The 22,491-nt window shown below is 45.2% G+C and overlaps 2 pseudogenes; one reads left to right on the plus strand and one right to left on the minus strand.

Annotated features, from left to right (window-relative positions):
* Nucleotides 1–211: 211 nt before the first annotated feature.
* Nucleotides 212–844, minus strand: LOC136535094 (uncharacterized; annotated as a pseudogene).
* Nucleotides 845–4,816: 3,972 nt separating this feature from the next.
* Nucleotides 4,817–7,303, plus strand: LOC136535095 (calcium-binding protein CBP-like; annotated as a pseudogene).
* Nucleotides 7,304–22,491: the final 15,188 nt, after the last annotated feature.

The following is a 22,491-nucleotide window of genomic DNA, read 5'->3' on the forward strand; positions in this document are numbered from 1 at the left end:
TTCTGGTCGTTTGCACTGTCCTATTTTTGATTCCTCCTTCACCTTCCAAGCTACAACAAGAAACATATGTTTGCAGTTGCGTACTGTTCTAATAACTACTTAATGAGTGGGCCTCTTGTGATTTTCACAAACTGCATCGTATTGTGCGACTCCGTGTGATTTCCATGATATGGTATAATAGCTAAAATGAAAGAAATGTGAATAGATTCACCTCGAATTCCAGTGCGTATTGGTCTGATGGTATCTCTGATGGAGAAACAAGTGATGGCGAGTACCTGCAAATTGAAGTAACACGTGCAGGTAAGCAGGTGTAGGCTGGCTGTAGCCCGTAGGCGAGGTAGACGCGCGGATGGCGAGAGAAGGCGCGGTACGGTGCGTACCCGAGGACGAAGACGCCGGTGCTGAGGCGGAGGGGGATGGCGAGCGAGGCGCCGAGGACGCTGTTCTGCTGGCCGGGCTTGACCTCGAACCTCTTGGGCTCGGGCACCTTGAACCCTGGCGGCGGCTTGAACTCCGGCGCCGGCGGCTCGGGGGCGGAGGTGGAGCGGAGGCAGCGGTGGTGTCGGCTGGGCCGCCCTGACGGCGAGCGAAGCGGCCCTGGCGGCGCGCGCGGTGGCGCGGCGGGGGAGGAGGAGGGGCGTGCGGTGGTGCAGCGCGGTGGGGGCGGCGGGCGGAGCCATGGATGGACTCGACGGCGACGGCGACGGCGACCCCGGGCCGTACGGCGTTGGAGTTTTTGTGGCGCCTACGCGGCGAGACGCGGTGACGAAGCGATTGGTGTACCTGCTGCACTGCTGGTCCGCTGCTGCTCCTGGCTTCTGCCAGCGGAGTGGATGATGGGCCCGGTCGCCAACGGTAATTCATAGAGCAGCCAGCCATTGGATGAAGGGAATTCCCCGCGTGTCATTATAAAAGATCGTAATACCATATATGTTTCTAGAAAAGTTTAGCGGTCTTAGCGTTATTACTTTAACTTTTTCGTGTCCTCCATGCCACTTCCGTGAGTTTGGGCTCTAACGCCGTTAACTGTAGGTGCGAAAAGATGAAAATACCCTTAAGTCTAAATATGTTATTAATTTTTTTAGCATCTTAACGACTTCAAATGAAAAACCCAAAATTAGAAAGTTGTAAATCTCGTCGAGATCTATAATTTTTATATAAAAATTATTTTCATTTAATTTCGCAAAAAAAATAATTTGATATGATTAATATATCTTAGAAAAATCATATTATTTTTTTTGCGGAATTAAATGAAAATAATTTTTATATGAAAATTATAGATCTCGACGAGATCTACAACTTTCTAGTTTTGAATTTTTTCATTTGAAGTCGTTAAGATGCTCAAAAAAATTAATAACATATTTAGACTTAAAGGTATTTTTGTCTTTTCGCACCTGCAGTTTGACGGCGTTAGAGCCTAAACTGACGGAAGTGGCGTGGAGGACACGAAAAAGTTAAAGTAGTGGCGCTGAAGACCACTGAACTTTTTCAGGGGCACACAGGGCATTGCGATCTTTATATGGCACACAAAATGTGGGCTAACCTAACCGTGTGTTTGGTTGGAGGACCAGGTGGGATGGTCCCCCGGGATCCAACTCGTTTTGGTTCGGAGGCGAAGTGGAGCCGGGACGTCCTCCCGCGATATTCGCGTGAGATGCGGGGCGACCCCGTCCCCAAAATTTCACGACGGGTCGGCCCCAGGTGGGACCAAGCCGCAGGCGCGCGTTGTCGGGAGAAGAGCGACGCGGAGAAGAGAAGAGAGAAGGCCATGGTCGGGGCGGTGGAGGCCGCAGGGTGGAGGTCCATGGGTGACTGAGGTCCGGCGAGCTTCGGAGGTTGGAGACCGGCGAGACAGAGATCCACAGGCACCGCGCGTGGCCATGGGAGCAGAGCTCCGCCCCTGGCGCCGACGTGCCCGCCCACCGGCGAGCTCCGCCCCTGGCGCCATCGTGCTCGGCCCGACGAGCTCCGCCCCCGGCAGGCGCGCGAGCTCTGGGGCCGGCCCTGCGCCGCGATGAGGAGGCCCGGGGCTCGCGGCCAGGCGCGTGGCCGAGCTCGCGTCGTTGGCGCATCTCGCGGTGGAGGCGGGTTGTGGATGGTGTGAGCGGCTTGTTGGATGGATGGATAAGTGGGAGAGAGAGGAAGAAAAAAGAAAAAAAGGAAAAATTACAATGGGTTTCTATTGTCAGTGCAGATCCCACTTTTGAGGTCTCCACACCAAACAAAAAATGGATTGGTCCCATCTCTCGTCACCAAACAAAAAATGCCTCATCCCATCCCACGAACTAGGGTCGGGACCATCCACCCCCTCTTGTCTCCCAACCAAACGCTAACTTAAGAGGGCCCACGAGCGACGGTATGTGGCCTTAAAATTTGGCTTGGGGTGTTTGATCCATTAACTAAAATTTTAGGATGTTTATATAATGGTGTCGCATAGGTGTTTCGGATACTAATAAAATAAATTACAGAATTCGCAACTTCATGAGACGAATTTATTAAGCCTATAATCCGTCAGTAGCCATGTTACTTCGTAGCACCACATTATCAAATTATGGACTAATTAGCTTAAAGATTCGTTTTGTAATTAGTTATAAACTGGTATAATTAATTTATAATTAGTCTATATTTTATCTATTGCATGCGTGTCAGATATCTGATGGGACATCGACTAAAATTTAAAAGTGGTACCAAATATCCCCTTATACTGATTTGTCGTGATAGAAAAGTAATATTTGTTCGTCGAGAAGAAACCCTTAAAGTAGTGTGTGCACGGCACCACTCGATTTCTTTTTGGCAGTCGGCCCCGATGCCCCGCCAACTCACCGTCCACGGATTATTGGCATAATATCCGACGGCGATGGGTCATCGCAACCTGCTGCATCCAAGGCCGAGCCGAGCGCATGGGCCCGAAAAACGCTCGAGTATTACAGGACAGATCTAGACCTGTGACAAAAACAAAAAAAAAAAAAACTCCAGCCTGATGTATTCAGATTTCATTATAGTTGTCCTGATGTAGATCGTGGCACGGTTAGCACCATTTTTTGTCCTGACTAGCGTTGCAAAATTATGGATATAGATGATAAAAATCGTAATGTATAAATTTAATGCAAACAAAGACAAGTTAACATGATATATGAGAAACAGTTCACCGCATCGTTTTTTTTCTTCTAAAACTTAACAGTAACCAGTGATCACCTACTAGTTAATAGTCGTTTATTTGGGCTAGATGGCACTAACTAAACAGAATAAATGGTCAATTTTTATGGTGTTTTAAATGGGCAGAGGCACAATTTAGTCGAGCAGTGTCACTGAATGAAAGTTGGGCTTCAGGGCGTTTTCTTTTTACCAGGAGCGTGAATGAATGTATGGTTGCACCACATATATACATTATTTGTAGGCTGATGATATGCATATTGCAGGCGTGGGATGAATGTATGGTTGACAATATATACATTATTTGTAGGCTGACGAGTATGCATATTATGCACTAAAATCCCTTTTTAATTATCCTTGATGAGGTGAAGTTAAATTCCAACCCATCTTCTATTGGAAACAACTTGTGGGATATTTGGGTTACAAATACTCATTGCAACTTTAGGAGGGCTACCCCCTGATGTCTCGCCATCCGCTCAATGGTGGACGCCGTTTGAAACCTCTTCAAAAGCTTCCTCTTCCAGTTAACCTCACATTGAATTCTTAATTGTAACCTTTACCTAAACTGCCCTATGGCGCTGCCGTTTTAACCTTCTGGGAAAAAAAAAACTGGACCTTGAGGGTATGACCACCTCCAGACATTGCATTAAGAAGAAGACATTCTCATGCAGGCCCAGAAAAACCCCCGAACCACTGCCCCCACCCTTACACAGCGGCACCGTCGTCCTGCACCGGTTCTTAGACCTGTGCTTCCTAAATTCACTCTCACGGGAGCTCGAACCCAGAACATGAGGGTGTCGTCGGGACGCGCTAACAGTTGGACTGGAGGCTCTTTGGCTTTAACCTTCGTAGTCTTACAAAAACTAAGACTGTTTTATATACGTTACACTCAAAGAACAGGTGATTCACCCTCTCTCCCTCCTTCAAAATAAGCAATGCCATTGTCAATACTAGATTTACTCTTGCTCAAATTATCTCTGGTAAGAACTTTGTTCTAGGAAAGTAGCCAATAAAAGGTGAAGTCGCACGATCCCACTCGCAGTGTCCTGGTACTTCAGCATAGGAAATGAAAGGCGGCCTACTTGTCCAATACGGTGGAGGGATCGGATATGGCGGCCGCGGGAAAGCACGAGCCTTCTACTGCTTCTGGTGGAGGCTGATGACGATGGCGGCGCACTCGCTTGTTCGCAGCAGTTCGCGTTAGCCCGTACGCTCGCTTCGACTCGGCGTGGAAGATGACAAAGAGGTTCCGTTCCGGCAGTTGGGTACGGTACGACGGGCGGTTGCTTAGCCAAGTCGCTCACGCACGCCTGCGCGCTCTGCCAAGATGACGATGAATGGTGTTTTCCTTCTTCCCCTCTTCCTCGTCCTTCCTCCGCGCGGTCGTCTTGAAGTCTCGGGATCAGAAACTTCACGTCGGTTCCATGACACGCGCAGGGCATGAGAATATATACAAGATCACACCGCATGAGCAGCATCTGCTCCTGAGTTCCTCCTCCGTTCCTGAACCACCAGCAGAGCATTTTTTTTAGCTGGCCAGGCCCGGTTTCTGTTGCTCGGCACCCGTCCCACCCACCAGCCGCCCTCGACAGGCCCAGCACGAACAAGGTGGGAGGAAGTCGCCACGCCACCTCGCTCTCCCCCCTCTCCACCGCCCCGTAGCATGGCCGACTACAACCGCTACGGCCACAGCTACAGCTACGGCGGCGGCGGCGGGTATAGCCAAGGCCACCGCCCTCAGCCCCGCCGGCGCCGCACATGCCCGCCACCACCACAGCCGCCCCGCCCTCCTCGTCCTCCCTACGGCGGGTACCCGCCCGCCGCCTACCCTCCGCCGCCCCCGCAGGTGGCGGCGGGCGGATTCGGCTCCGGCGGCTACGGCTTCGTCCCCGTCGCGTTCCCGCCGGGGACGCACCCGGACGTCGAGCGCGCCTTCCGCGCCGCCGACCGCGACTGCAGCGGCGCCATCGACGAGCGCGAGCTGCAGGGGGCGCTCTCCTCCGCCTACCACCGCTTCAGCATCCGCACCGTCCGCCTCCTCATGTTCCTCTTCAACGACCCCTCCTCCTCCACGCCCTCACGGATGGGTAACTAACGCCCGGCCCTGCTCCTGAATCGCTCCTCTCTTTCTTCTTGCATGCTGCATCAAGGATTTAATTCGCCTCTGCAAACTCTGTTGCCGCAACAATATAATAGTTAAGGTTCAGATTCCCAATAGTGCCTGCCACTTCTGATTGCACAGTGCTAGCTCAATTGTTTCATTTCTAATCGTTCTCTTCAGCGTGCAACTTCAATTTGGATATAAAGATTAAGGGTCTATTTGGTTTGCACAGGACCTCCTAGAATTTGTGTCACATCGAATGTTTGATATACGCATGGAGTATTAAATATAGACTAATTACGAAACTAATTGCACAACTTGCGCCTAATTTACGAGACGAATCTTTTAAGCCTAATTAGTCCATGATTTGACAACGTGGTGCTACAGTAACCATGTGCTAATGACGGATTAATTAGGCTTAAAAAATTCGTCTTGCAAATTAGCCTCCATCTATGTAATTTGTTTTGTAATTAATCTATATTTAATATTCTTTATTAGTATCTAAATATTCAATGTGACATGAATTTTAGGAGCGACTAAACCAACAAACACCCCCTAAGCTCATTACCTGCTCAAACCTGAAATCGCACGGTGCTAGTTGCTTGTATTGCTGCTGCTTCTCAGATAGTATGAATGCTCAGTGATGGTAACGAAGTAGCAGTTGGTGCTGTACGCCATCCTTACTATTTTAGGGGAATTGTTCTTTCTGTTTCTGTAAAGCTTCTGATTACCATCCTTCTGCGCGTGTGCCGGTTAACAACTTTTTAGTACCATTCATCTCTCTTCCGGGGAAAAAATAGCATTCATCTCCTCTCTTTATTCAGGACCTTTGTTGCATGTACTTATTTTCTTCAAAGCAGCTATAACATTTTCCGTGTCAGAATGGTATATACAAGCTACTGACCCCATGCTGCTTCCACGTTGCAGGGCCAACACAGTTTGTATCTCTCTGGAATTGCCTTGGGCAATGGCGGGTGAGTATTGCAGGATTTCTCAGTTCAGTTACAATTACAAACACAATGCACAATTGCTACATTCTTGTTGTGCCACTGGTCCAATTTGTGATGCATAACACTGTTTTTGCATCCAAGCCGCACACAATAACAAATTATGTATACAAAAAGTACCATTGGTTATCAACTTGTCTTTCATTATGCAAGAATCTTATGCATGATTTGAGTGGAGGCCATGTTTCTGTGTATGGCACAGCTGCTGCTCAAATCATGTGTAATGTAATGATGAAAGAAGTCAAAAGGCGAACTAGCATTATTGTTGTTGACATGTTTATTTTGGAATTTGAAGTATCGTCTATATGCTGTGATTCAGAATTGGTGATCTGCTTATTGATTTTTCTCCATGGCACCATCTAGGGAATTTTCGACAGATACGATAGGGATCGGAGTGGCAAAATCGACTCCCGTGAGTTGACCGAAGCTCTTCGTAGCCTTGGATATGCCGTTCCACCTTCTGTCATCGAGCTTCTTATAGCGAATTACAACAATGGTGTGCCTAGCAATGGCGCGCTAGACTTTGACAACTTTGTGGAGTAAGTAATTTGTTGTGAAAAATAACCTTTCTATTCTTATCCACATTTCAGTGGCTGAGCACATGTGACCTGACTTGGTATATCTTTCTGCTCTTTGTAGATGTGGGATGATTGTGAAGGTATGTTAGTTTTGTTGCTTGGATACTACAGCCTATGGAGTGAATCAAGGATTACAAGTTGTAGTTACTGATATATATTCATTTTATTTTACGTGCTCGTTGTGTGCAGGGTTTAACTGAGAAATTCAAGGAGAAGGATACCCGCTACACTGGCTCGGCCACTCTTACATATGATGGATTCTTGTCAATGGTCATCCCCTTCATCGTCCCTTAGCTTCTTTGGTTTCTTTCTTTAGATCAATCGGGCTGCTGTAATTTTGTAACTTCATGGTCATCATGATTCTGGTGGAAGCGTGTGTAAATGATTTTTTTGTTTGTTTGTAAGCAGTGAATCTTGTTGTGCAATGGTCCCGTTATCTTGCAAATTGACTTGGTAATGCATAATAGCTTGTCCGGATTCAAAGCTAGAACAATGGTCTTTTTGGACGGAGGGAATACAAGCTAATAACTGTGCTTATTCGAAAAAATATAGTACATCAACAAATTGAAAAAAAGGATTGTTATATAATGCAAACACATGTTACCGGGTCAACAGCCGGTCTCTATGACCCACTAGTCTTGCTTTTATGTGTTGGGTGAACTACCTAGCGGGCTCACCCGGTCTATTCCGCTCACCCGGTCTATTCCCGTGGGTCGGGATGGAAGTGGGCATTGAGTAGGGGTGGAAATGGGTCAGGTCGACCCATTGGATAGTTGACACGACCTGAAAAGTAAGGCTAGTGGGTCATAGGGGCCAACCTCAAAGTCAAATGGCCTGATAGGGCCAGAACCAATTGATCCAATGGTTAACCTGGGTTGATCCAACCGTCAGTTAACAATTTTTTCTATAATTTGTTGGCCTTCATCATTTTTCTAAATAAACACAGTTGGTCATAAAATGTAAGCACGTGGAAGTAGATCGAGGAATATAATATTTTGGAAGTGACATTAGATAAAACTAAAATCATGGGTCACATGAAAAACTTATTTGATTTGATGCATTGCTAATAATTTCAATGCACATGACACTAACACCTTAAGCACAGAGTTAACTTTTTAAAACATTTACATAACATTTTCACTTGCTTCCTCACCGGTCACTAGGTCTAATGCACATGTATAGTTAAACATCACCTAGTGGCGCTAGATAACCGTAATCTCTTTAGACTTCGCCTTTTAATAGGACTAACCGTCTTTCCTCAACCTGACCGTGCACTCTATTGCACCTTGCCCGACAAAAGCAAAGCAATATTAATATTACCTTTGCCTTCGGGCTTGCTGCCCACTCCATCTCTCTCCTTCTCATCCACGTTGAGCACTTGACCACATCTTGGCCATCACCATGTCCTCCATGGTTGCCTTCTTGCTCAACACCTTAGTGTGGACTAGACCTAGCTTAATCAACACTTAATCAAACTATTATTCCACCAGTTGTCACTCAGTTACCAAAACCAAACCAGGGTCTTTTAGGTGCTCGACTACTCGAAAGAGAAGGGTTATCATTGCGGTCTACGAAAGCGGTGGCATAGAGGCCGAGAGAAGGTGACGCGAGAGGAGTTGGCACGAGAAGGATGGGTCATGATGTGGGAGCTAGGGTTCATGGAAGTCTGTATTTCTATACTATAAGCTAGCGGGCTACATCAGGCAGGCTAATAATCGCGCTGAGCTACGCGTGCTAGCACATCATGTCGGGTAGCGGTCTAGTAGACACATCCCACTAACGAGAGTATAACATATGGGGTATGCTAAGTCCCTGATAAAGAGGCAGCAATTTGAGTGACCCCCTAACCGACTCTTCGAATCATTTGGGGCTCGGGGGTTATACCCATCGGTACTCTCGCATGTACCCTCTAGCAGATAAGGATGGCTCAGTAGCCCGTAAATCGCCCTATGCCTAGGAGGCTTGCGATGTTAGAAGGGCAAAGCCCGAGCAGGCCAGGCAGCCATTGCTCGGGGCTCGAGGGCTCAGCCACAAAGTCGGGGTTCTCGACTGATGGGGAGCTTGGACGGAGCTCCTGCCTGGTGACCGTCTGAGTCATAGCTCGGGGCCAACCGATGTCCCGAGTGTGAGGTCAAGATGGTGGACTAGAGGGGGTGAATAGTCCTTTCTAAAATTAATGGCATTGGCTAACCGAAACAAGTGCGAAATTAAAACTATCAGTCTATCCAAGACTACACCCCTTTATTTATGTTCTCTAGCACCTTCCAAAGATACTAATTAAGCAACAAAGGTGCCGGGCTAGCTAGAGCTCACCTAACCAATTCTAGAAGCAATGTCACACAAACCTATGCCACTAGTATTTCAAGCAACAAGAGAGCTCCTACATAAGCTAGTAAGCAAAAGCACAAAGCCACCTAAGCTCACTAGCAATGCTCAATAACAAGGCAACCAATGCTAAATTAGAGAGCACAATTACTTAGCTACACAAACTAAGTAATGTGACTAACAAGGTTACACAAACCAAATTAACCACGCAAGAGAGCTACTTCTATGCTACACAAGTAAGAAGGTAACTAGTAAGCTACACAAGCTAACTAATCACAATAGCGACTACACAAGCACAATGTATATGAAATATAAATACAAGATTGTGAAAGGAGATTGCAAACCAACGGGAAGAACAAGGTTGACACGGTGATTTTTCTCCCGAGGTTCACGTGCTTGCCAACATGCTAGTCCCCGCTGTGTCGACCGCTCACTTAGTGGTTCGGCGGCTAATTGGCATCACCCACCAAGCCCGCACGTCGGGCACCACAAGAACCTACCCCAAAAGTGATGGTAGCTCAATGACACGCTTTACTAGAGTTGCTCTTCGTGGCTCCCGCGGGGCGAGCACAATGCCCCTCACAAAGCTCTTCTCCGGAGCACCGCACAAGCTTCTTGCAGGCTTCAATGGAGACCACCACCAAGCCGTCTAGGAGGTGGCAACCTCCAAGAGTAACAAGCACCACCGGCTTGTAACTCAATCACCTAGTGCCACTCGATGTAACCTCACGATGCAATTACACTAGAATCGCTCTCTCACACAATCGGATGATCACTATCAAGCATATGTGAGATGGAGGGCTCCCAAGCACTCCCAAGCATGGAATAAAGTCCCCTGAGATGCTCAGCACCAGCCATGGCTAAGACTCCCTTCTATTTATAGCCCCACAAGCTAAACTAGCCGTTACCCCTTCACTATGCGTTTTTTGGGTTGACCGGACGCGCCGGTCATATCGATCGGACGTAAGACCTCAGCATCCGATCAATGGATGCTCGCCATGTGTCGCCTGTAACAGAACCGACCAATTATACGAAATTAAGTAAGAAAATCACCCGCCAGAGCAGACGATTTAGCAAACTTAAGCCCGTATAACCCGGTAGTCCGTGAAATCATGAAGGATTTCAAACCAACTCACATACCAGCCAAGATCGTAATAAGTTTAGCGGTCACCATCACATATTACATAAAAGTTCGCATCATAGGTACATCGGAGTTTAAACATAGTTATTACAACCGAGTTCAAATAGAAGTAGCGGAAGCCATTTGTTCAAAACCACACACACTCACATAGAGTTCAAGTACAGTGCCAGCTGATGATCATCTCCAACAAAAGCATTAGACGAGACATAAGGAATGACCATGCCCATGGTCCTAAGTATCACCCATCACAGGATAAAGGCAGTTGATACAATAGCCATAATACATCTGCCCATCTACAACAAGTGGGAACAAAACCCTGAGTACGAGAAGGTACTCAGCTAGACTTACCCAACATAACCAAAAATAAAGTGACACCAAGGATTATGAAGGGCTTTATAGTAGGGTAGCTGACTCATTTGCAAAAAGGCATTTTTAGCATTTCACGAACCTTTCCAAAAGCATTATTGTCAAGTTAATTATTATTAACCTATCGACTACATTTGCACCTATACTAGAGCAAGCATGTGATTAAGCAAATAATGATAACCAATGATCATTAACAACTTCCATGATGTCATATCCATTATAACTGTTCAAGTGTTTCATCAACATTACTACGATGAAGTAACTCAAGTCAAGTGTTCACTATCCAGTGAACGATGGCGATTCGAATCGATTATTAACCAGCTGGTAATTTATTCCTTACACAAACCTCACTCACCCACTAAAGTGAGGTATCGGTCATCGAGTCAACTATCTAGGAAAAATCTCGAGTTTGCTAGGAACCACATGTACCTGGGGGCCGACCGACTGCCTTTCGGTCTTATCATTGCGCCCCCATGTCCTACCACACCTGCTCTGGTACAGTGCGCTGCGGGCAATCGACTTGGCCCGAATAATCTTCTAGCTTCGCGGTCGAAAGGTACGTTATTCGGCCAGCTAAATGTAAGGCTTGCGTTCAACATGACTCGAGGCCCAACAACGGTCGGTCCTTAATCGACACAGACAGAAAAGCACTACAGCCCAAAACCCTGTAAGTCTCCGTCCGGTCTCAACTTCAAATTAACACTTAGTTATACCATGACTACATAGTTATCCGAGCAGATCCAGGTAACCACCATAGCTCGCAGGTGATAGGAAATCACCACGACTTCTACCAGTCTAAGCCAGCTAAGCATAGCTCGACTACGGATACCAGGGTAATAAGGATATAGTATAACAAAGGTAGACAAGGTATAATGCCAAGCAACGGTTGCAAACCAACTCTGACTGTAATGCATCAATTAAAGTAAAGCATTAATTAATAATCGCAAACCGGGGAGAAAATGCTCAAGGCTTGCCTCTCTCGAAGGAGCTTGGGCGGTGATCAGGGCACTTTGGAAGTTCCTCACGTCCCCTCGTTGCTTCTGTCACTTCTTGTGGCTGCACCTCGAGCTGCTCCTCGGGCTCCTCGGGTATGACGACCGGGCTCTCGGTTTGCGATCCTGTATGATGCAGGTGCGTAAGTGCTTATGCAAAAGGTGCATCGGAATGACAATGAACACAATGAATATGCTTGCATGCAAGGTAGATTGAGCATGATTCGCTTCAATGGGGAGAGTATATACAAATCATACAAGGTAGTCACATCCTCCAAGAACATGTACTACAAGCACATGTCATCTACTGCATTCTCTTCTACTACTAATATGCTAAGTCAACACATCTCATTAAATGCTTCAAAGATACACAAAGCTTCACTAATTTCTTAATTATGCATAAAGCAAACATTTGATTAAACCCTAATTAATAATAGGTTTGAATAGCAACATCTATTTTTATAGCATAGAAAAAATCTTATAAAATTAGCATAACACAGTACCACCCTAAGTAGTATACCATCAAATTTTTATGGCATTTGGATAAGTGGAATAGCCTACACAAAAATGACAAGCTTGGACCTAAATATGAGCATGAAAATACTTTGTATTATGAAAAGTGTCAAACAATAGATTAGTATTTTCCCATGATCTTCATAGCATACAATCATTGTACAAAAATTTTCACATGCATGTTTTATACACATTTTGCTCTCTAGCAAAAATAACAAAATCAGCCATTAAGGCACTTGAACTACACCTCATAATTTTTCTACAGGACATGCATGGCATATATTTTTTCCTAGAAAGTACATTACACAAGAAGAGTAACAAACTTGGAATCATATTTTTTTGATATATATGGGATTTACTAAACATTTCACAAGATTCAGCAATATCAAGAATTAAATAAAGCCCTACATTAAGTATCTCAAAAATGACATGTAGTATTTTTATCATGTAGATCTGGTGACAAGGAACACAACAAAATTTGTTTCATCAATTTTGGAGCAATATAACTTGAGATATACATTTTACAAGCTTTTTAAATCAATTTTTGAAATCATTTTCTTTAAAACTGAAATTCCACCGACCCAAAACTGCTAGGTGCACCCGGTGCAGTGCACCTAGAGGTGCTGCCAGGCGGGACCTGTGGTCAATCCACGCCCACGCATCAGCTGGAGCTGAGCAGGGGCCATTGCTGACCAGCTGGCTTTCGCCGCCGGTGAGCTCGCTGGCGGTGAGGTCACCACCAGGGGCTCCCCGCAACGAGGCGGACCTGGTGCGCCAAGAACGGGCACTGGAGGAGCTCAGAAGGGAGCTCGATGGCTTGCATGGCAGAGCAGTGGCATGGCTCGTCGGTGGTATGCCAACTCCGGCCACAGCAGGGCGCGGGGAGGCGCGCACGAGATTCGCGAGGGCAAGGCGGTGCTCACGCGCGCAAAAGGAAGGAGAGAGGTGGAGCGGAGAGGGGGTGTCCACGGGAGCGGAGCTCTCCGATGAGCTCAGCCATGCTCTGGTGAGCGATTCCCGAGGAAGGGGAGCTTACCACGGCAAAGCGACGTGAGCATTGGTTGCACGAGGTGGAGGCAGAGCTGCTGGCAAGATGGAGTGGCCTACGGCGAACGGGAGCGGCCAGAACGGCCAACGCCGGTGATGGCGCTTGTGCGAGTGGTGGCGGGTGCGTGCGCTGGTGCTGCTTGCGCTGGCGGAAGAGAGAAAGCAAATGAGATGGAGGAGGAGGAGGCAGACGTAGCTCGGCAGGTGTAGGCGCGACAGGAGGGGCGCGGGGCAGGCCGGCGGTGCCGCGCGGCGATCTCGCCGGCGCATGGCCGCCACGCGGCGTGCGCGCTCTGTCGCGGTCGAGCGAGTGCACGGTGAATGGGCACGGGGTGCGGGAGTAGGAGCGTGGCACGGAGGTAGGCCGGGCCGGCCTGTGCGGCTGGGCCAAAAGCGAGGCGCGAGGCCCATCAAGGTAAAAATGATCTTTTTTCAAATTCTTTTCTCTCCCAAATTCATTCAAATGAATTTTGAACTTTTTCAAAGTAGTTTCAAACTTTGGCCCAAAAATAAAAGTTGCTCAAAAATTTATTCTCTACAACTTTGCTTTTATGACCAAAGTCAAATTCAAATAGATTTGAATTACCAAATTAAAATCAATATTAATTCAAAACCCTAATTTTGAATAATTATTTTTAAAAGCAAAATTTGACAAAAATTTAAATATAAACTTTGCTCCAAAATTATATCCTAAATATTTCTAGATGATTTACAATTATAGCCAAACATGTTTTATTAGCCTAGCAAGCACAATTAGGGCAAAAATAACTCTAAACAAGTGTATGCAACATTCATGTTTTCAAAGCATTGTTTCAGTTATTATTTACATGATTAGGCATGTATGATTAGGATGCTTGATGATGCATAATATGCATGATTTGTAGTGCCTAATTCTTGCATAACACCGGGGTGTTATAGCCCTCCTCCCTTATAAAAATCTCGTCCCAAGATTTGGGTTACGAACCATTTGTTATAAAAATCTTCATAAGCTTTTTGTAGATATTCTCCCATTTCCTAAGTTGCATCCCCCTCATCATGATGATTCCACTGTATCTTGTATGTTTTCACCACACTATTCTGAGTAGCATGTTCTTTAGTGTCTAACATATGGACCGGTTGCTCACGATACACCAAATCTGATTTGAGTTTGATGCCTCGAGGTTCTATTCTTTCCTCCGGAACATGCAACACTTCTTGAGTTGTGATACATGGAAAACTGGAAAGACGGTACTCATTGTCTCAGGTAACTCTAACTTATAAGCTAGTAGACCTCTTCTTTCCAAGATCTGGTATGGTCCTATGAATCTAGCGCAAGCTTTCTTCGGACTCCAAACCGTTTCTTCTTCATTGGCGTGACCTTAGATAAATATAGTCACCAACTTCAAACACAAGGGGGTCTCCTTCTATCTGCATAACTTTTCTGACGTGATTGGGCCACCTTCATATTTTGTTGAATAATATGAACTTTCTTCTCGGCCTTCTACAAAGTCAATACCATAATACCTTCTTTCTCCTGGCTCGACCCAATTCAGTGGCGTTCTACATTTTCTGACATACAAAGCTTCGAATGGAGCCATCTTGATGCTTTCTTGATAACTATTATTGTAAGCAAACTCAGCTAAAGGTAACCATGACTCCCATGAACCCCTAGAAGACAACACATAGGCTCTTAACATATCCTCTAAAATAGCATTCACTCGTTCAGTCTGACCATCTGTCTAAGGATGATAAGCGGTACTATGAATCAACTAGTTCCCAAGCCTTTGTGCAAATGTTCCCAAAAGTGAGCCATGAACTGTAGCCCTCTATCAGATACTATAGTCTTTGGTATACCATGCAACCTCACAATTTTGCAATATACTTCTCAGCATATTGAGGTGGTCGATAATCTGTCTTGACAGGTAAGAAATGAGTGGGCTTGGTAAGACGATCCACAATCACCCAAATCGAATCATGTCCCTTTTGAGTAGTGGGCAAACCCCAAGATAAATCCATACTTATATCATCCCACTTCCAACTAGGTATGGACAAAGGTTGCAAACAAACCGACAGGTTTCATATGAATAGCTTTCACTCTACAACACGTGTCACATCTGGCAACATAGGCCTGTAACTTCTTTTCTTCATCTTGGTCCACCAATAACGAGGTCTCAGTTCTTGATACATCTTACTACTTCTCGGATGGGATAGATAGCTTAGAAAGGTGAGCTTCATCCATGAGTTTATTCTTAAGCTCTTGATCCTTGGGAACCACAAGACGGTCATCAAACCACACAACATGCCCTGTTCATCCACTCTAAAGTGCTTAGACGACTCTTCTTTATTTTCTCTTGATGTGAAATATTCCCTTGTCTATTTTTCTGGCCTTCTATTATCTTACTCTCCAAAGAGCAACTAATCTAAATACTATGTAACACAGCAGGATGCATCAGATCAAACCCATCTTCAAGTAATGGCTGCACATTCAAGTAATGTGACTTTCTACTCAAAGCATCTGCCACTTGGCCTTTCCAGGATGATACTGCACATTCAAGTTGTAATCTTTTGATTAATTCTAACCATCTTCGCTGTCTCATTTTTAGCTCTGGTTGGGTAAAGAGGGTACTTAAGACTCTTGTGATCTGTGAAAATATTGCACACATTACTAAGTAGATAATGTCTCCAAATTTTTAGGGCATGCACAACTACAGTAAGTTCAAGATCATGTGTCGGATAGTTGACCTCGTGCTTTCTCAACTGACGTGAGGCATAAGCAATGACTCTTCCTTCTTGCATAAGAACACAGCCCAATCTAGTTTTTGATGCATCGCAAAAACACATTCAAATGGTTTCTCAATGTCCGGTTGTGCTAGAACAGGAGCAGTGGTCAACAGTCTCCGCAAGGTGTGGAAAGTTGCTTCACACTCCTCTGTCCACATGAACTTGTGATCTTTCTATAGCAGACTTGTCATTGGCTTGGCAATCTTCAAGAAGTCCGATATAAAATGACGATAGTAACCGGCTAATCCTAAGAAACTTCTAACCTCAGGAACTATGGTCGGTGCCTTCCAATCCATAACCTCCTACACCTTACTTAGATCGACTGAAACTCCATTTTCTGACAGAATGTGACCAAGGAAAGGAACTTTCTTCAACCAAAATTCACACTTGCTAAACTTAGCATACAACTTATGATCTCTAAGTCTAGTCAAGACAATTCTCAGATGCTCTTCATGATCCTTCTCATTCTCAGAGTACACCAGAATGTCATCAATGAACACAACCACAAACTTATCCAATTCTGGCATGAAAACTGTATTCATCAAAAATATAAAGTATGGCAGGAGTATTGTCAAGCCAAAGGACATGACAAGATACTCATACAACCCGTATCTGGTGGAAAATGCGGTTTTTGATATATCTTGTGGCCTAATCTTGATCTGATGGTAACTGGATCTCAAATCTATCTTGGAGAACACCTTAGCCTTGGCTAACTGGTCAAAAAGAACATCAATATGAGGCAAGGGATACTTATTCTTGATGGTTATAGCATTAAGTGGCCTATAATCCACACACATTCTCAATGTGCCCTCTTTCTTCTTCTTCACAAACAAGGCGGGAACATCCTATTCAGACTTGCTTGGTTGGATAAACCCCCCTTTTCGATAACTCTTCTAGTTGCTTCTTCAGCTCAAACTAATTCATCCGGAGGCATCTGATAGGGTCTCCTTGAAATCGGAGCTATTCTGGGGATTAACTCAATTCCAAACTCAATATCCCTATCTGGCAAAAGACCAAGTAACTCATCTAGGAATACATATGGAAACTCACACACTACCGGAATTCTGATGAATAGGAATAACTTCAGTAGCACATGTCACACTTATAAGGTCCATTCTCTGAGGCAATGGTACTTGGAAAGTACCCTCACCCTAGGGATCCTTAAGGCTAAGTACCCGACTTCCTATATCTATAACTGCTCCCCTAATCCTTCATCCAATTCATCCCTATAATGACATCCAGAACTAGTCCAGGCATAACTATCAAGTTCACTCGAAACTTTATGCTACCTAATTCAAGGGTTGCCCCTCGAATCATCTGATTGGTCAAAACATCAGCCCCCGCTGAACTTATACGGTAAATATAACCCAATTCTGTGCATAGTTGTTCATGTTTCCATGCAAATACTTGACTCATAAAAGAATGCAATGATCCAGAATCAAATAGAACAATTATAGGGTCTTGGTTGATAGGAAACTTACCAGTGGTTACGGGCTCTCCCTCTGGAATCTCATCCATAGTTTGTACTATGCACTCGAGCAGTATAGGTCTGCTTCTTCTTCTTGGGCGGATAAGGACAAAACCTTGAGGAAGTGACCGGGTTGATCACAATTATAGGCAGGGTCCCCTTACTGTCCCAGCAGATCCCACAACTCCCTTAGAACTGCCCTGTACCATAGTTGCGGCTGCCTTGTTGGACTGCAACTACCATCTTGTAAAGGCTTCTATGGTCCCCTAAAATTCTAACCTCTCTGCTATGGTGGCCATGAACTAGCGCTAGGTGTGTAGATGGCGATAGGGATGACGACCTCCCCATAGGTGCTCTTACTTGGGACGGAACCACCTTCTAAGTGCTCTCTTACGAGTCTTGGCTGTGGTATTGGCATTGTTGTTCTTTTCCTGCTTTAGACAATCACTGATAAAGTCATTGAATCTGGCGCGGGTGGTTTGGTAGCCACATGCTTCATCATCTTTGGATTGAGTCCTCTCTTGAAAACTAGCGATTCTCTTAGCATATGTGTCAACCATGTCGGGAGCATTAATGGCACAAGTTTGTTGAAAGCATGCAAATATTGCCGTCACGGTTTTTGGTGCCCTGATTCAATGCCAAAGAAACTCTCCCAACTTCATCTCGGTCAGCCCGGGTGGAATATAAACTCCACGGAAGGCCCTCAGTGAACTCTCTCCATGCAATCTGAGCATTTTGGAGGGAAGGTGGTGCGGATGGTGCTTCCACCACATGCCCACTGACCCTTGCAACTAATGTGCAGCATACTCAGTTTTCAGTACCCTCAGTCAGCCTCAACACACGGGAATTTATCTTCCATAGTGTTGATCCATTCTTCAGCATCGAGTGGTTCTGTTGCTTCCTTGAATATTGGCAGCCTGGTGTCCATAAAATCCTTGAAGTTGCTGGTACTGATTCACCCATTGCCACCACCCTTATTGTTACGCGTTGAACATTATTGGCAATGGTACGTAGAAATCCTCCATGTTCTTCTAGGGATTGTTCTATGTTACGCTGACTCCTGAGCAATTGTGCGAAGAACACCTCTAGGGTGAGCGGGGGGAGGATTGGTGTGCAAATGCCAGTTCATGGGGGGCTCATTGTTGTTGACGTTGTTTCCCACCACTTCACCTATCCCTAGCACCATTACCACCTGTCTCAGCGGCCTCATAAGTGGTACGCGAGTATTTGCCATCTTGCCTATTTCAAGCAACAAGTAATGATTGAGTGAAGCTATAATAATTGTGAGTGAATAAAAAAATTGTGCCATACTGAATTACTAGAGAGAATAAATTCATACAATAAAACAGAGGCACAATAATCGCATCCCCATTAAAACAACATCACTAATTAAATTACTTCAAATGCAAAACAGCGCGTCCATACAATCGAATTGCCAGCATACCTACACTAGACTTTTATGCGTTCAGATATCGGCATTACTAGCCAAGTTCCATCACATGCCAAGTCTCATACGTTTGAAAACAGTTACCTGTAGGTAATGCCGAAAAAGAAAAGATCATCGCGAACAGGACCTAAACACTAGCGCAAGGTAACTAGCCTACTCCTCGAGGCTATCGTTGGGGTCAGAGACGTCACCATCACCCCTAGGTGAAACTATAGGCTCGTCCTTGTTATCATTGTTGATGTCCATGCCAGCGGCGTCTGGAGGAGCATATGGGCCAACCCCATTGTAGAGCGCGTGAAACTCCTCGTGTAGGTTGACGTTGTACTCCTCTAGCTCATCGACCCTATGTAGCAGAAGGTCCCTCTCGTTCCAGGCTTCATTCCTTTCCTGAACCAACTGTCCAATCATGCAGTCTGCATTGTTGTTGGCCTGAGTCAATGTATGCACCCGCTGCATAGCTCTATCACCTCTCTCTACCACCTGGTCCCGCTGTAAGCTCATATCAGCCAACTGCTCCTGCAAACTAGCTATAGCATGCGCCTGCTTCTTCTTCTGCTTTCTTACCTTGAGCTTATCATCACCACGCAAGCCAGTCAAAGTCCAGTAGGTACACTCAAGACCCTAATACGCTCTGATTAGCGGCAAACATAGGCATTCATTATCATGGTTGTCGCTAGCCTGTCCCTCAGCTAAGACCTCTGACCAAAAGCACTTCCCTGAGGCTAAACCCAAATAGCATCACGAGGAATCATCCCTAGGAAAGGTGCCAGCTAGAGCTGCTGCAAGCTCACTAGGAAATATACTCATGATGTCCTTGATGACATAGAAAGCTGCTTCCTCTGCACCCTCAACAGGAGTGCGACCCTCAAACTCCAAGTGCCCAACCATCCCCACTCTAGAAGCCATCACCAAGAGCAGGAACTATGATCTCTACCACTGTATGTCCATCCTCTGCTAACTGGCTCTTATTCCAAGAGTACACCGGCTCTTGACCCTCTGGGTACCCCACATCATGGAGCACTCTCCAAAAGCAAGGTCGGCATGCCAAACTCGCTCAAGAAGGTGTTCGTGGTGCGGTGCTCCCTCAGGGCCAAACTGACGTCAAGGTGCTCTTCCTCTGGTGGACTTACGGGCAGTCTGCTTCATGCAGGCCATCTATAGCAAAATTTCTTTTATTACCCCGTGGGAACATATTTTAGGTGATACAACTTTTATCAAAATGAGATAATCAATTTATAAGGGGAGAAATGCATGACATGAATGAAATGCATAAGTAATATGATGTATGTACGTGCCGTACGTTCTCACAAACTTATGAAATAAATAATTTCTAGCGATGAATTCGGTGGCATACAAATGATCTCTCAAATACGTATCTAATGTGTTCTACACGATAATGTTGTTATGTACCTGTAGAAGATTTATTTCAGCCCAATTCCCAATGAATGCATAAAAGCAGTAAATTTTATCTACACGCTTTACACGAATCCCCAGATACACGTACAACGGTAGTAACTACCTGAACCATCGTCCTATTGACGGCATCACCACAATAGACGGAATACCCACACATGAGATACCTTTGCAAAACATGTGTAGAACATGTAATTACTCCAGCATCATATAAGCATTCACCCTAGATTGGCGGGTGATATCTGATCATGCCTCTCCAACCTCACACTTTACCGAGCGTAGAGGCAAATGATCCATACACTACCACTCAAACACAAGTGGCACTCATACAATAACACACCATATGAGCAACAAAAGAGAAATATGATTGCAAGAACCCCAAGTCAGTACTTAATTAAGCCCCCTAGAGTCCCTTAACTAGGCATAAGGATATGAACCACTGGCATGCTTTTTAGTTTGGAACTCACGTTTTTCAAACGCCTTTTTGTTTTAAATATACCTTGTGAACAGTAACACGCTAAACCATGCTCCGATCCTAGCTTATAACGAACTACCCAATTATATGAAATTAAGTAAGAAAATCACCCCGCTAGAGCAGACAATTTAGCAAACTTAAGCCCGTATAACCCGATAGTCCATGAAATCACGAAGGATTTTCAAACCAACTCACAAATAGCCAAGATCGTAATAAGTTTAGTGGTCACCATCACATATTACATAAAAAGTTTTGCATCATAGGTACATCAGAGTTTTAAATATAGTTATTATGACCGAGTTCAATAGAAGTAGCGGAAAGCCATTTGTTTCCAAAACCACACAACACTCACATGGAGTTCAAGTACAGTGCCAGCTGATGATCATCTCCAACAAAAGCATTAGATGAGATTGTAAGGAATGACCATGCCCCATGGTCCTAAGTATCACCCATCGTAGGATAAAGGCAGTTGATACAATAGTCATAATACATCTACCCATCTGTTAATAAGTGGAACAAAACCCTGAGTACGAGAAGGTACTCAGCTAGGACTTACCCGATATAACCGAAAATAAAGTGACACCAAGGATTATGAAGGGCTTTATAGTAGGGTAGCTGACTCATTTGCAAAAAGGCATTTTTAGCATTCAGGAACCTTTCCAAAAGCATTATTGTCAAGTTAATTATTATTAACCTGTCGACTACATTTGCACCTATACTAGAGCAAGCATGTGATTAAGCAAATAATGATAACCAATGATCATTAACAACTTCCATGATGTCATTATCCATTATAACTGTCCAAGTGTTCCATCAACATTACTATGATGAAGTAACTCAAGTCAAGTGTTCACTATCCAGTGAACGATGGCGATTCGAATCGATTATTAACCAACTTGGTAATTTATTCCTTACACAAACCTCACTCACCCACTAAAGTGAGGTATCGGTCACCGAGTCAACTATCCAAGAAAAAATCTCGAGTTTTTTGCCAAGAACCACGTGTACTCGGGAGGCCGACCGACTGCCTTTCGGTCTTATCATCGCGCCCCCGTGTCCTACCACACCTGCTCTAGTACAGTGCGCTGCGGGCAATCCACTTGGCCCAAATAATCTCCTAGCTTTATGGTCAAAAGGTATGTTATTCGGCCAGCTTAAATGTAACGGCATGCATTCAACATGACCACAAGGCCCAACATGGTCGGTCCTTAATCGACACAGATGGAAAGCACTACAGTCCAAAACCCTGTAAGTCTCCGTCCGGTCTCAACTTCAAATTAACCCTTAGTTATACCATAACTACATAGTTATCCGAGCAGATCCAGGTAACCACCTATAGCTCGTAGGTGATAGGAAATCACCCGACTTCTACCAGTCTAAGCTAGCTAAGCATTGACTTGACTGCGGATACCAGGGTAACAAGGATATAGTATAACAAAGGTAGACAAGGTATAATGCAAGCAACGGTTGCAAACAACTCCTGAACATAATGCATCAATTAAAGTAAAGCATTAATTAATAATCGCAAAACTAGGGAGAGAAAAATGCTCTGGGGCTTGCCTCTCTCGAAGGAGCTCAGGCGGTGATCGGAAGCACTCCGGAAGTTCCTCAACGTCCCTCCTCGTCTGCTTCGGTCACTTCTTACGGCTGCACCTAGAGTTGCTCCTCGGGCTCCTCGGGTATGACGATCGGGCTCTCGGTTTGC

This window comes from Miscanthus floridulus, unplaced genomic scaffold (assembly GCF_019320115.1).
Source record: "Miscanthus floridulus cultivar M001 unplaced genomic scaffold, ASM1932011v1 os_2527, whole genome shotgun sequence".
Classification (NCBI taxonomy): domain Eukaryota; kingdom Viridiplantae; phylum Streptophyta; class Magnoliopsida; order Poales; family Poaceae; genus Miscanthus; species Miscanthus floridulus.